The sequence below is a fragment of the Saimiri boliviensis genome, chromosome 3 (genome assembly GCF_048565385.1).
Source record: "Saimiri boliviensis isolate mSaiBol1 chromosome 3, mSaiBol1.pri, whole genome shotgun sequence".
NCBI lineage: Eukaryota > Metazoa > Chordata > Mammalia > Primates > Cebidae > Saimiri > Saimiri boliviensis.
In genome coordinates, this window is record NC_133451.1 from 140777625 (window position 1) to 140792078 (window position 14454).

At 38.2% G+C, this 14454-nt stretch overlaps 1 pseudogene; it reads right to left on the reverse strand.

Moving 5' to 3' along the window:
• Positions 1-2839: 2839 nt before the first annotated feature.
• On the reverse strand, positions 2840-3399 carry LOC101034625 (argininosuccinate synthase pseudogene; annotated as a pseudogene).
• Positions 3400-14454: the final 11055 nt, after the last annotated feature.

Sequence of the window (14454 nt, forward strand, 5' to 3'; positions counted from 1 at the left end):
GGGCTCAGACCAACCTCCCACCTCCTACCTCACCTTCCCAAGTACTATAGGCAATGCTACCCTCTCAAGGACTATAGGCAATGCCATCATGCCCAGCCGATTTTTGTATTTTTCATACACACAGGGTTTCACTATATTGCCCAGACTGGCCTCAAACTCCTGAGCTCAAGCTATCTCCCTTTCTTGGCTTCCCAGAGTGCCAGGATAACAGGCATGACCCACCATGCCTGGCTGATAGGTAATTTTTGATTGCATGCTGGACTTTTTGACTATTATGTTAGGAGTCTCTGGGTTCTACTTACATCTTCTATTTTAAGAGACAGTCACTCTATTTTGGTTTAGCACACAAATACTGGCTTACTTTTGTAGGCTGTGGTTCCAACAACAGTTTAGTTCTCAAGCCTTCACAGTGTTATTTTGAGCTGTTCATTTACTTTTTGCCCCTGAGGCTGCAAGTGGTCCTTGCTGGTGCCACTTGAGGAGACAGAAAAAGCTTCCAAAGTCTGGGCTGCATGGTTCTCCTAAGTTGGTGAAAAGAGTCCTCAGCCCACAGGGACAAATAGGTTTCCCATGCCAGTCCACTTGCTGCAGTGGGGTTCCCTTTACTAGTGCTGCAGAGTTGCCAGGTGGCTCTCAGTAGGAGAGGGAAGGCTCAAGAACAGACAAAATCTTCCTGAGCTAAATGCTTCTTGTCACAGGATGCCCCTTGTTGGTCACTCCTAGATTCCTTGTGTCTCTCTTGCATGGAAGGGAGGGGTACTTTTTGTGGAATAACTTTTTAACTAGTGACTTTATGTCACCTATGATAATTTGTGACTTTCTGTTTCTAATGAGGTCATTTTGGAAATGTACTTGTTTAAAAAGAAAATTACCGATTTTTCTAGGTCAGGACATATTTTTTGTAAAGAATATTGATAGTGAAATACACACAGCATGCAGGTGAGCCTGGGAGTGTCCAGGCTTCCTAGAACCTCAGCTTATCCCAGTTATAAAGTCAGCATGGTACATAAGCACTTGGGAAGTTTACCTTAGATTCTTCCACAGATATGAAGGGTTAAACAATTTTAAATTATCCTCTATTTAACATGTTCTTACTGCAAATATTTGTATCAAAAATTCCAATCAGAAAAAAAAAAGAATATTGATAGTAAAAGTCCACAAGATCTCTGCCACTCAAGTCTGCCACTTTAGCAAAAGAAGCCATATGTAATACATAAAACAATGGGTGTGTTCCAGTAAAACTACTTATGAAAATATGTAGCTGGATAGATTTGGCCATCGCCTATTAATCCAATCCTCCTCAAAGTTTTAAAATTTATATGCAAAAAGCAATGAAAAGTAGTGTCTTACAACTGTTTAAACATTTTCTTTTGTTTTATTATTTCCTCCTTATCGTTTTGGATTTTGAGTATTTGAGCTTTCTCCCTTTCTTGACTTGATTGAGTTATAAAATGGTTTGTCTATTTTGGTAAGTTGTTTCCCAAAACTGGGATTTTATTTTATTTTTAATTCTATTGCTTCTGTTTTTTAATTCATCAATTTTGTTTTTATTTTTATTAATTTATTTCTAGTTCTTTTTTTGGTTTCATTTTTCTCATTGTAACATTGTACCGTTTAGTAAATTGCTAAGGTAGAGCTCAGGGGAAACAATACTTCCTAAATTACCACGTGTTCGTAAACATTTATTCAGAGCCTTTATATTGACAAATTAACAAATTGGTTTGGCTACATAGGAAATGTGGCTCCCATTTTCTTTTCTTAAGTATCTTAAATATGTTTTTCTGATAAAAACTTCAATGACAGACTGATTTTTTTCCTTATGAATTGCTTTTTGTCTCAATACCCAAACGATTTTTTAAAACTTAATATGTTTACTAGACTGTGCCTCAACGTTTGCCTTTCCATGTAGATTTTTTTCCAGTATGTGATATACATTTTAATACATTTCAAATAACCTTTTATTTGAAGACTTTTAAATTGATCATTGTTGGAACATATTCTATCCACTTGGTTTGGTTTTCTTACACTCCTGTCACATACACGTTACATCTTTTCTACAAATTTCTGTATCACTTTTCAATACTTTTAAATCTTCTTCCTATTTTTCAAGTTAATTTTTTCTTCCTATCTTCCATTTCTATGAAGGCATTATCAGTAGTCTTATGAAAGTTTTAGTATCCTTTGTACTTTATTCTTTATTTCTAAAATAATTTTTTCTTTCCTTTATGTAACTATCATCATTTTCCCCCAAATTTCACTCTTCTCCAATTACCTCATTCTAATTCTAACATTTGTGTTAATATTCATATTTCATAGCGTTTTTCACTTTCTTAATTTCTTTTAGGTAATTTTGAAATATTAGTATGTTAGTTTCCTATTACTACAGTAACAAATTACCATAAACTTAATGCCTTAAAACATCTCATATTTATTACCTTACAGTTCTCAGGATCGGAAGTCCAAAACTGGTCTCACTGGGCTAAAATTTAGATGCCAAGAAAGGTGTGTTCTTTTTGGAAACTCTAGAGTAGAATCTGTTTCCTTGCCTTTTCTAACTTCTTCTTCTCCTTTTTTTTTTTTTTTTTTTAAAGAAACAAAAGACTAGCGTATCTTTTAATTGTCATTTTATAGCTTTCCACTGCAGCTGCCCCCACCCTTCCCTTTGACGACAAGGTTTGCAGGCTTCAGGGGGACCAGGGAACAAAGCCAGGGCCTGGCAGCCCCACTAGGCTGCCAGCCGGGGAAAACAAGTCACAATTACAAATTATCACAACAATTAGCGCCTGTACTTGGGGGGATCGCAAGTTGAGGCGGTCCTGACTCCTCATTGTACAGGGGTCTATATGGCAGTGACCTTGCTCTGGAGATGATGATATTCCTTTAGCCTGAGGGAATTGATGTTGATGAAGCTGGTGGCATCAATTGGCTCATAGTCACCCTGAACGTTCATGCTCACCAGCTCCTCGTTGTAGAGAGACAGTGGGGACTCCCGGCGAGGATGCACACCTGGCCCTTCAGGACAGACACCTGCACTCTCCCTTCCACTCGCTCCTGGGACTTGGCGATGCAGTGGCGGACAAATTCGCACTCAGGGCTGGGCCAGAAACCGGTATAGACCAGCTCAGCAAATTTCAAGCCCAGGCCTTGTTTGATTTTGTGCACTTCCCGGTCCATGGTGAGAGCCTTGATGTCTAAATGAGCGTGGTAAAGGATGGTGCCTGCTGGGGTCTCGTGGATACCTCGGGAATTCATTCCGCCGAAGCGGTTCTCCATGATGTCAATTCGGCCCAGGCCGTGCTTGCCCGTGACTTCGTTTAGGTACATGAAGAGCTCCAAGGAGGTCTGGTGGGTGGTAACTTCTATAGATGATTCACATTCCTTTTCCAAGGCTCCGTTCATCCACCTTCAAAGCCAGTGATGTTGGGCTGAGTCCCTCCTATACTGCCATCTCTCTAGTTCTCCCTCTTCTGACTCCTCCTTTCACTTAGAAGGATTCTTGTAACTGCACTGGACCCACCTGGATAATCCAGGCTAATCTCCCTATTTTACAGTCGCCTGATTAGCAACCTTAATCCCATCTGCCACCTGATTCTCTTTTCCTGTGTCACCTAACTGTATTCACTGCTCGGAGGATTAGGCTGTCAATACCACCAAGGGGTCATTAGTCTGCCTACTACAGTTGGCTTACTGTTTTCAAATATTGTGTGGCACGTCAGTTTTGCATGCTTTCACTTTCTGTAGGAATATTGCTGTCCTTATTCTCTTGTTTTAAATAATAGTAGTATATTAGATACAAACATAACCTCTTTAAGTAAATGAAGTTTTTAAAAGAAAATAACCATGTGATTTCCTTTGAAATTAGTCCTCCTCCTTTTCCTTCTATACCTTTATCTGGACTGCCTAGCCCTTTGGTCCTTTTGTCTCTATTCTGCTCAATTTGGATTCTATTTCTAGCAGTTTCTCCATAGTGTACTATGTCTTCCAGGGCTTTGTCTTGGAAGACAGCCTTGTTTCGATAGTTTTGAGATTTTATAGGGCCCAGATGCCTCTAGAACCATTAGAATTTATAGCAACATAATCCACCGTACTGATCTGTGAATTGGATCCTGCAGGGTCCTGTCATGGCTTTTTAGACTGCACTTCTCATGTTAGTTCACCACTCACCCATTCCGAGAAATAACGGAAACTCAGCTGGCTTCCCTCTGCTTCTGTCTACACAGATACAGACACCAGTATTATAATTGTTGGTGGTTTGTTGACACTCATGTGTGGTGGTTCATGGAGATGCCTTTTCATATAGTTTTGTGTATGGGTCTTTTCTTATGCTGTAGTTAATGCTTCGTTTAATGGGGAATCAGGAATATTCAGAAAACATGCCATTGCTGTATTCCACAATTTTTCTCTACCAATAAGGATACCGCAAAACCAAGTGCAGCAATCTAAGCTCCTTTTGAGTGATACACGATAGCTCTGTAGTGTATAAGGGTGAGCTGAGGAGAAAACATGTCATTTGTTGCTATGTCATTAACCTGGTCTCTTTTCTTTAAGGAAGATAGAGTGGAAGAATAGTCAGAGAGAGAGAGAGACAAACAGATCATTCAGATTGGCCACTTATCTGGTGCAACCATCCCTTCTTCCTACCAAAGTAGTTCTTGGCCCAGCTCATAACTTGGATTTATTTTTGATTTTATTTGTTAATTTTCATCTCTTTTCAGATATTCATAAAGTATCTTCTATATTCTGAATTCTGGGAGGCCAAGGTGGGCAGATCACGAGGTCAGGAGTTTGAGATCAGCCTGGAGTATATAGTGAAACCCCATCTCTACTAAAAATACAAAAATTAGCCAGGTGTTGTGGCATGCACCTGTAGTCCCAGCTACTCAGGAGGCTGAGGCAGGATAATCGCTTGAACCCAGGAGGCAGAGGTTGCAGTGAGCCGAGATCGTACCACTGTACTCCAGCCTGGGTGACAGAGCAAGACTCCATCTCAACAAAAAAAAAAAAAAGAAAAGAAAGAAAGAAATACAAAGATGACTAAAACCTGGACCATATTCTTAAATGTCTTAAGTCTAGCACAGAAGATATGATGATTCCAGAAATAACTATAATTTAAATGCTGTAAAAATATATCCTCAGAGAGAGGACTAATTAACCAGAAAAGGGCCAAAGGAAAACAAAATGCTATTTTTTCCTCTACTTCATTTTTATCCGAATCTTCCCAGTAGCTTAAGGATATACCTTAAGTAGGATGGACAAGCCTTGATTTTCAACCATCACAGAAAAGGAGAGTGATATATTTGCTCATCTCTAGGGATGTTCATAAGGGAAGTGTTATCCCTCAAGGGAGGCCTGTTCAGCAATGATCACCATGTGATTAAGGGCAACATTCTGGCAAAAAAGGAAAGCCAAAAATATTCATCATGAAGTTAACTCTGTTTTAGAAAGGGGAACTATGAAAAAATATGGATTTTCATTACGAGGAAAAAAATGAAAGAAATCATTTTAAAAATAAATAACCATGAAGAAACTGGGAGACTGTTTAAGAATGGCTTATTGGAAACTTTGGGAAAATGTTTGACTCAGCCCAAATAGGACAGGCTTTTAACAAATAAACACTAAATAGCAAAGGAAAGAAGGCTGTTACAGGGAGTGGGGAGGAATGAATCTTTTTATGGAGGAAGAGAATTTTCCAGGAAGAAGAGTGGAAATTCTGTAAAATGTGACACACCAAATGCAATGCAAACTAGTAATTAAAGAGGTCAAAAGCTCTTTAATTACTAGGGCACATTGTAAGGAAATCCAAAATCAAACACTAAAGTTTTCAAAGAAAGAAAGGAAAGCAGGTAGAGTATTAATAGAACTACTTGAGGCTAATGATGGAAAAGTTGTACTCAAGGGCATACAGACAATAGTTCAAAAAAAAAAAGAAGAGTTTGTCAAAGTAATTAATTTTTAAAAAGTAATTTTATGGAGCTTTCCCAATTTAAATACTTTAAATTATACTTTCAACAGAGAATTTGTATCAGTTAGCTTTTGCTGCATAACAAACCACTTCAAAACTTAGTGATTTAAAAGAACAATTACTTATTAGTTCATAATTGAGTGTATTGGCAATTTGACCTGGGATCAGTCAGGCCCTTCTGCTGGCTCATCTAGGTCTCACTCAAGTGGCTTAGCTAACTAGTGGCTTAGCCAGAGCTGGTTGGTCAAGATGGCCTCACTCCCATTTCTGGCAGTTCTGAGGCTCTCTTCCATGTGGTCTCTCTAGCAGGCTACTTCGGACTCTTTGCATCCTTGTTTGATGATGACATTTGCAGCGATAGGGAAGAATCCCTAGTGGCCAAGCACTTTACAATATAAACCTTGGCTTACATCCTATTTTTTCATGTCCCATTGGCCAAGGAAGTCTTTTGGCTAAGCCCAGTCTCAAGGGATAGAGAATTAAACACAACCACCTGATGGGAAGTGTGGCAACATCTCATTATAAAGCAATGTACGTAACATAGGAGGAAGTATTGTGGCCATCTTTTCAAGAAACCAACCACAGTTTGCCCTCAGGTCACAAAATAAATGTGCTTCCCACATGCAAAATACAATCTCTGTCTTCTACAAAAGTCGTATCCCATGATGGTACCAGTCTTGAAGGATCTTCATCAAAATCAGTTCCAGATATAGATGAGTCTCTTTAGGTGTAGCCCTTCAGGTTTAGCTCCTTAATTCGAAGACCTACATATTAAAGTTAGCTGCCTTCTTAACACACACATTCAACATGTAACGGGGAGAGGGCAGATAACAGCAATAAATGCTCCACTTGAAATGGGAAGAACACCGGCACAAAGCAGTCACCAGTTCATAACTCCTGTGAGATCCTGCCAGGGGAATTTTAACAAGGACCTCAGCTGTTGGAACAGGAAATATTCCTTAATTAAGGCCCAATTCTAGCTCCCAAGAATTGTTCTCAAGTTCATTGTTCTGTGAAGCTCTTGGCTATTCCCTTCAGAAGCCTGAATTCTACACATAGAAAGTTGAGGGCCACAGACCTCCTTTGGTTTTAAACGACATCAGTCTTTTTTAGCAAAAGCTGGCACTGCTTTCACAAAGCTTTGTGAATTTCCCTATAAAGCAAAGTCAAATGTGCTCCATACCACAAAGCCAAACCCACAATTTCTTTGGAAATAGGCATCTCTCTTATTTGGGTATCATTTCAGGATTGGGAGAATGCCCTGAAAATTACTGAAAGCCCTTTTGCCTGGCTGAACGTCTACTAGACACCATCTTAAATCTATCAGAGGGCTTTAAAAAGGACCTTAGAGCCATACCCTTAATTTATCCTTATTCCTAAAGATATTTCCTGTTTTGAAAACCTTTGCTGGCTGGAGAAACTCGAAATAAAAAATAGTTTTATTTTCCAATCCAGAAAATTTGTCTTCTTTGTGTACCTCTAAATTCTGTTTGCCAAATATTTATTTAGCTCATCTTTCTCTTGCAGTTTCACATCAGATACAGCTAGCAGAAGCCAACAGGCACTTACTCCATTGCGCCATAAGATCTTCTTAGTCCTATCTATAAGTTTATTGCATACATTTTTTTATCTGTGACAGTTTTGTCAAAACTTTTTTTGCAGCAATGAACATGGATTACCATCTTTCCAACCTTCTATGATGGTTTCCTCACCACTTTTCTAGCCTCCATTAGCAGCTTGTTTGCCGCTTTGTTGTTGTTCATGCTTTGGTAGAAATTTCCTCACTGCTTTTTTAGCCTCCACTTGCTGTCTGATCCCAAAGCCACCTCTACATGTTTTAGGTTTTTATTACAGCAGCCTCCCACTTCTGGTAGCAATTTCTATGTCAGTTAAGTTTTACTGCATAATAAACTACTCCCCTGAGAAACTGGCTTGGAGGGAAAAAAAAAAAGCATTTCTTTTTTTTACCATGATTTTGTGGGATGACTGGGTAATATTTCTGGTATGGATTGGCTTGGCTGGAGGCTGAATGATCTAGGACAACCTTTTTCAGAAATTTGAGGCAGAGCTGGCCTGGGACAGGGGGCCCTCTCTCCAGATTGCCTCTCATCCTCAAAATGGTGAGTCCAGCTTGTTCACATGACAGCCGCTTTCCAGGAACAGGAAAGGAGGCAAGGCTCAATTGCACAAACACTTTTTAAGTTTCTGTTTGCATAACGCTTGCTATTATTTCATTGGCCAAAGCAAGTCACATATCAAGCACATATTCAAAGGGTGCAGAAATAAACTGTGCGTCTTGATGGGAGAAACAGCCATGTCACGTTGCAAAGAGGTGTATGTGTAAGAATGAGAAGAATAACTGTCTCCCTCTTTGTAAACAATCTACCACAAAAGCTAATAATTATAGTTCTAACATCAGAAAATGCACACAAGTGTGCTGGACTGATTGATATGCTAGATGCAGACAAATCACAGGTTTTTTGGAAAATGTAAGAATAGAGACAGTGACTATAATGTATAATTTGCAAGAGATGGCCACAAGGCTTGAGGCTTGTTGAAAAAGCAGTGAGCACATCCTCCATTCTATGTGAACATCTCTAGAGAAAGTTCTAGGGAATGCAGAGATGAGCATGAACTGACAGAATCATAAACTGATAGAATCCAGCCTCACTGAAGGCTATGAAAAGCAGTACAGTATTGTATATGCCCCCATGAAACAAATACTCCCTTAAATGTATTCAAGTGAATCACAGCAAAAGCAATATCAAGGGAAAAGAAGGTAATATTTTTTTCAAAATGACATGAAGCTCAGGGACTGCAATGTGGAAAAAAAAAATAAGTTAAAATAAGTTGAAGACTGTCTCCCCTGAACTCCCTTACACAACAAAATACATGCTGAATGTAAGCCTGAATGTAAGCGTAGAAGGGTTTCAGGTAGTTTTAATCCTCATTTGGGATTACACACTTTTCTTCCAGTTATTTCCCACAAGTTTGTGGAATTTACCTTCCATTGCATTATGGATCTTCCTAAAGCATTAATGTCTGGAGTGATGACCTCAATTGCTATAAACCAGAAACAGCCCTGAGTGGGAGCCATAATAAAACAGTAGAGTGTCCAAAAATAACCTGTGGGAGAAAGGCACCATTTGCAGGGCACAATCTAAAAAATGCTATAAGAATGCATACTGTGATTTCTTTCTCTTACGTCATTACTCCATGAGAATACTAGAAAGAAATACTGTAAAATAACACTGTTTATCTTTGTTGCTTGGGCTTTGACATTTTATTTCTTTTATTTTGTATGTTTTATATTGTATAAAAATTTATTTACCAAAAAAATTAGATTACACATTAGAAATAGTAATAACTAAAGATACAAAGTGACTCCATATAACAGCATAATTAATTTGCTTTAAATACTTTTTTCCAAAGGTAGGATTTAAAACATGCATACATGCCTCAATGTGGGATTATTCTTTCTAAGTTAAAATCGATGTTACTCCTCTAACCGGATAAACAGTCTTTTACCCAGGAATTTACCCTAGAGAAACACTGAGGGGTATGAAAAGCAGTACAGTATTTTATACGCCGCCACAAGACAAATGCTCCTTTAAATGTATTCAAGTGAATCACAGCAAAACCAATATCAAGGGAATATTGCTTAGAACTTTTATAAAAGATTAAGCATATAGAGGAACAATTTTTCAGTTTGTAGATAGTTTTCTAAAAAGAAATAAAATGGCAACATGATAAGAAGAATGCATAAAATAATCACAGTAATATGATATAGGCAGAAAAGTGACTGCTGAGATTTAGGGTGGGCAAAGTAAGGAAAAGTTGAGGTGGCACTCACAGAGCTGATATAGTTGCCACTCTGGAAGAGTTACAGTGTAGATAAGATAAGGCATGTGACACTGATCAAAGCAGGGAGGATGCCTTTGGACTTACTATGCAAATACATTAGCATATTGGGTGGGGATATATTTATTGTAGACAGATATGATTCTGAACTCATTTAGGATTTTCTAGAAAAGTTTTATTTTGGTTTTGAACAAAATATTTACATCAATCCAAAATTAAACTCTTTCTATTATAGTCCCTGTTTAGCTCATGTTTTCCAAAAGGTGGGAAGTCGGATGGGGAATAGAGAGACCAACGACACTGTATGCTCCTTACTGAATGTATTATTACACCTGTGTTAACAGCTACTAAGGTGAAATGTAACTACTACATATTTAGACAGTGAGGCCATAAAACAGGATCATATAATAATTTCTACTTGCCAAATATAATAGGAACCATTTGGACAAAATATGTAAGAGGGGAAAGAGGAAGAATTATTGAATCACACATGCTTTCCAAAATCTAAAATATATATATGACAATGAATCAATATTTGAAACATCTGCCTTATCTACTAAAGGTCAATATTTCTCTAATGCTGTTTTATTTTGTTTTGTTTGTCTGTATCTTTCATTGCGGCATCTCTAGTCTCTTGAAAAATAGATGGCAGATATAGTAACTGCTTACTAAATATTTGCTAAATGACTTGATGAATAAATGAAAAAGATTTTTGCATGTAAGAAACTTCCTAACTGAGAAGCAATAGCTACAGGCATCCAGGGAACCAACTATTGGGTTCTTATAACAGGAATACCATATCCTTATCCTTGGATCCACCCAAATTCTATGGTCTGTAAGATTCATGTTGAGATTTATTTCTTTTTTTTTTTTAAGGTTTCCTGACCACACCAGTCTTCACTGGTCTCCCTATGAGACTTTATCAGCACATCATTTAGCTCATTTATTTCTTTCACATTGTTTAATGTTAATCCACATATTTTTAATGGACTACAATATGTTCAAGCTATGTCCTCTCCTTAACTCATTGATAGAAAGACATGGTGCCTGCCCTTGAGGTGCTTGAAGACTGGCAGGAACTTATAGGTAAAGCAAATAAGCACAGTGTGTCAAGTATTACACATGCAATCGTGCATTTGCATTGGTCTTTCCAACTATAGCTCCACTCTCCTGTATGAAGAAATTACAAAACTGATTCCTTTATTTCCCACATGCACTTAAAGCTAAGTTCCTAAATCTAAGCTAGGGTATATCAGATGCACTTGCACAACAGTTTAAAATGAATGTGAAGTGGCAACAGTGTTTCTGTCTCTATCAATACTAGTTTGCAGTAACTGGACCTCAGGTCCCAGAGACCAGTCACCAGCTTTATGGGCACAGGAGAAACTGAGGTAGCAGCAGCAGCAGTTTCTGACCTCTGGACACAGCGATGGTGCTATGACTGCCAAATCAATAGTCCAGTAGCTGTTTTCTAACTTTTATTCCTCCTATCCTATGAGCATCAAATTCCCTGAATTAAACACTGCTTGAAATCACTAGTATTTTCACTGTATCAAACCCTGATTGATTCTCACAGTATATGGAGAACAGAATAAGGACACTAAGAAGAGAGTAGGTGGCTGTCCCACTGGGAACGGGAAGATAATTGTCTAAACCAAGTCAGGCAGATGAGGGGTGAAAGAATTTAGCTCAACCTGAGTACATAGTAGTAACTCAAAAGCTCGCGATATTTATTTATACTGGGAAACTTAGAAAAGATCTACTCTAGTTTCTTTACCTTAAAATAAAGGAAAAAGAGACTCAGAGAGGGAAAAGGACTCTCCCTTAGAAAGGGACGGTGTGAGTCCAATGAGCAGCAGGGCCAGGGGCAGAACCGGATCCCCTGCTGTCTAATCCAGTGTCCATCCAGCTGAAATACTTCTGTAATTTTTATTAAACAAAATGATTCAGAGAGTATCTAGGCATTTCACTTCTTATAGAAAATAAAAATCACAAATGTTAATATGATGTTATGATTGTATTTCTGTTGATGAACACAGTAGCTGCAAATGAGCAGAAATTCTTTCATGGGAATATTGAAATGGATAACCTCAATAATAAATGGGAATCAAATTCTTTTAACCATTACATTATTTGCCCACCCCTTATATTGCCTGTTTTCAATAAACATGTATTTTTTAACCCTATTTCTCAGCAGAACTATCTGGCCCTCAGAATCCAGTGGGCTATCCCCTCCCACTCAAACAACTATGGCATCAGTGAAGACAGGATTTATAACTCTGTTTATTCTGGAAAGTTCCTTCAGAGATAGTCACTTGTGAATCAACCACATCTCTTTAGGAAAACATGACAGCCTCGTGCTTCTTGTGACATTCCTGAGTTCATGAATAGATCTGAAAATGCTCCTTCTTCTATTTAGAGTGTGAGATTTTAACTATCTTTATTAGAAGAGTCAACCGTCTCTCTGCAAACATTTAGCTTGCTAAAACATACCATAATCTTATGATGGTAAATTTTATTTCTGGAAGAGATTTCAAAAGATTTCCTGATCTAAATCCCTGATAACAAATAGTTTGAGTGTTATTACTTTCATTTTACTGGGGTAAGACCTATGGGATTAAATTTCTTTTGCAAAGTCATAAAGTTAGTCAGAGGCATGAACAGTGTCAGTCCCAGCATTTCCGTCATCTCAAGTTTCAGATGCAAAGGAACTTGTTCCATGAGTTCAGCCTCACCCGAATCTCAAGCCCATCCTAGCTGAGGTAGGAAGTATATCTGGAGCTCTGTCCAGAATCCAAGTAGCTGTTGCCTGCTGCAGTTCCCAAGTACCTGCAGGCCTGTAATCTTCAGACTTCCCCCAACCCTTCCCATGATTATTAAACCCTTATGAAGGCCCCCAAGGCTCCCCTATTTATATTCCATTCCTTCTGGTGTGATTGAAGGATTACATGAGCCTCAGTCAGCCTTTGGGGTTGAGGGAAAATGCTGACACCATACTCCATCCTTCCAAACAGTAACCAGTACCCTTTGGGAGATTGGAATAAGCTGAATATTAACTTATCATATTTAACTTAATATTCAACTTATTCCAATCTCCCAAAGGCTACTGCTTCCTTTCTGGGTCCCCCATTCTGACTGGGCGGTTGCTCCAAACAGAAAAGTCCACTAGAACTATGACATTTTTCCCAATACTCAGAAGGTAACAGGTGCCTGGATAGAATTTTTGATTTGCAAAATGACTGGTTAAAGTGCAAAAGACAATATTTACATGTCTATTTATTTTTATTATATTGATCCTTTAAAAATGTATATTAATATGCACTAGTAAAGTAGTCCATATAGTAATTGAATAAATAAATAGAGTTATTTATACTAGAAGGATGTGCTGAAAAGATATGCACATTTGAGAAAATTTGGAGATTCACTTTAGGGATATATGCAGCAGGGCCACATCTACCTGAATGGGGTCCTTTGGGTATTTCTAGACTATAAGCTCCATAAAGACATGGTGTCTCTTTGTGGAAGCCATCCTCACTGCTGAGCAGTGTCTGGTGCATAACAGGTCTTCAATAAATATTTGTTGAATCAATGAATCAAGAAATGAATTAAAACTGGCCAAAATCAAAACAGTTTTCATATATCTTAGTGTAGTGGGTGGAATTGTGTCCCCTCAAATTTTACATCCACCTGGAACCTTAGAATGTGACCCTATTTGGAAATTGAGTCTTTGCAGACATACTTAGGTAAAAATTGACATGAGATCATACAGGAGTAGTGTGGCCCCTAAATCCAATGAGAATGTCCTAATCACAGACAGAAAAGGACACACAGAGACACAGCGAAGAAGGTTATGTGAAAACAGAGGTAGGCAGAGACTGGAGTGTTGCCGCTCAGCTACAAGTCAAGGAACGCCTGGGGCCACCAGAATCTAGAAAAGCAAGGAAGCATTCATTTCCAGGGCCTCAGAGGGAGCATGGCCTCGCTAATAGCCTGATTTTGGATTTCTGGCCTCCAGAACTGTGAGAGTATGTTTCTGATATTTTACACTACCAAGCTTATGGTAATTTATGAAGACAGCCCAAAGAAACTAGTAAAAATGGTATTTTAGACACCAGGCCTCTTGCCTTAGTCAGTTTTATTAGACCTGATTCACCTGCCCATCTCCAATGGTCTATTGTAACAAATTCAATATGCCCTCCAGTGCAAGTAGTAGAATCTAGCTCCCCTAACACCTAGTACAGCATTTTGTTCACTATACATGACCATTTATAGCCAGAGAACTTACCTGACAGGAAAAAGTTCTCAGTCTAAGGTGTGAGACTGTGGGTATGTACCCATGAATTTATGATGTAACCTGAAACTCTTTGCTCTTAAAATTGTTTATAAGACTAAGCTTCTGACTTCTGATATATGCTGGATCCAGCCAGTTCACAATAATCATGAGATGTGTTATAGTTTTATTTATGTACTTAATCTTCTGGTCAGGGCAAAAACCAGGAAATGAAGTTTTTGATTTTTTTTAACTCATCTTTGTCGTCATTTAGTATTACTAACTCTCATTATGTATACATATCTATATAAATAAAAAACGAGTTAAATTTTAAGTCAATCACATTTTCTGAAAATTTCAA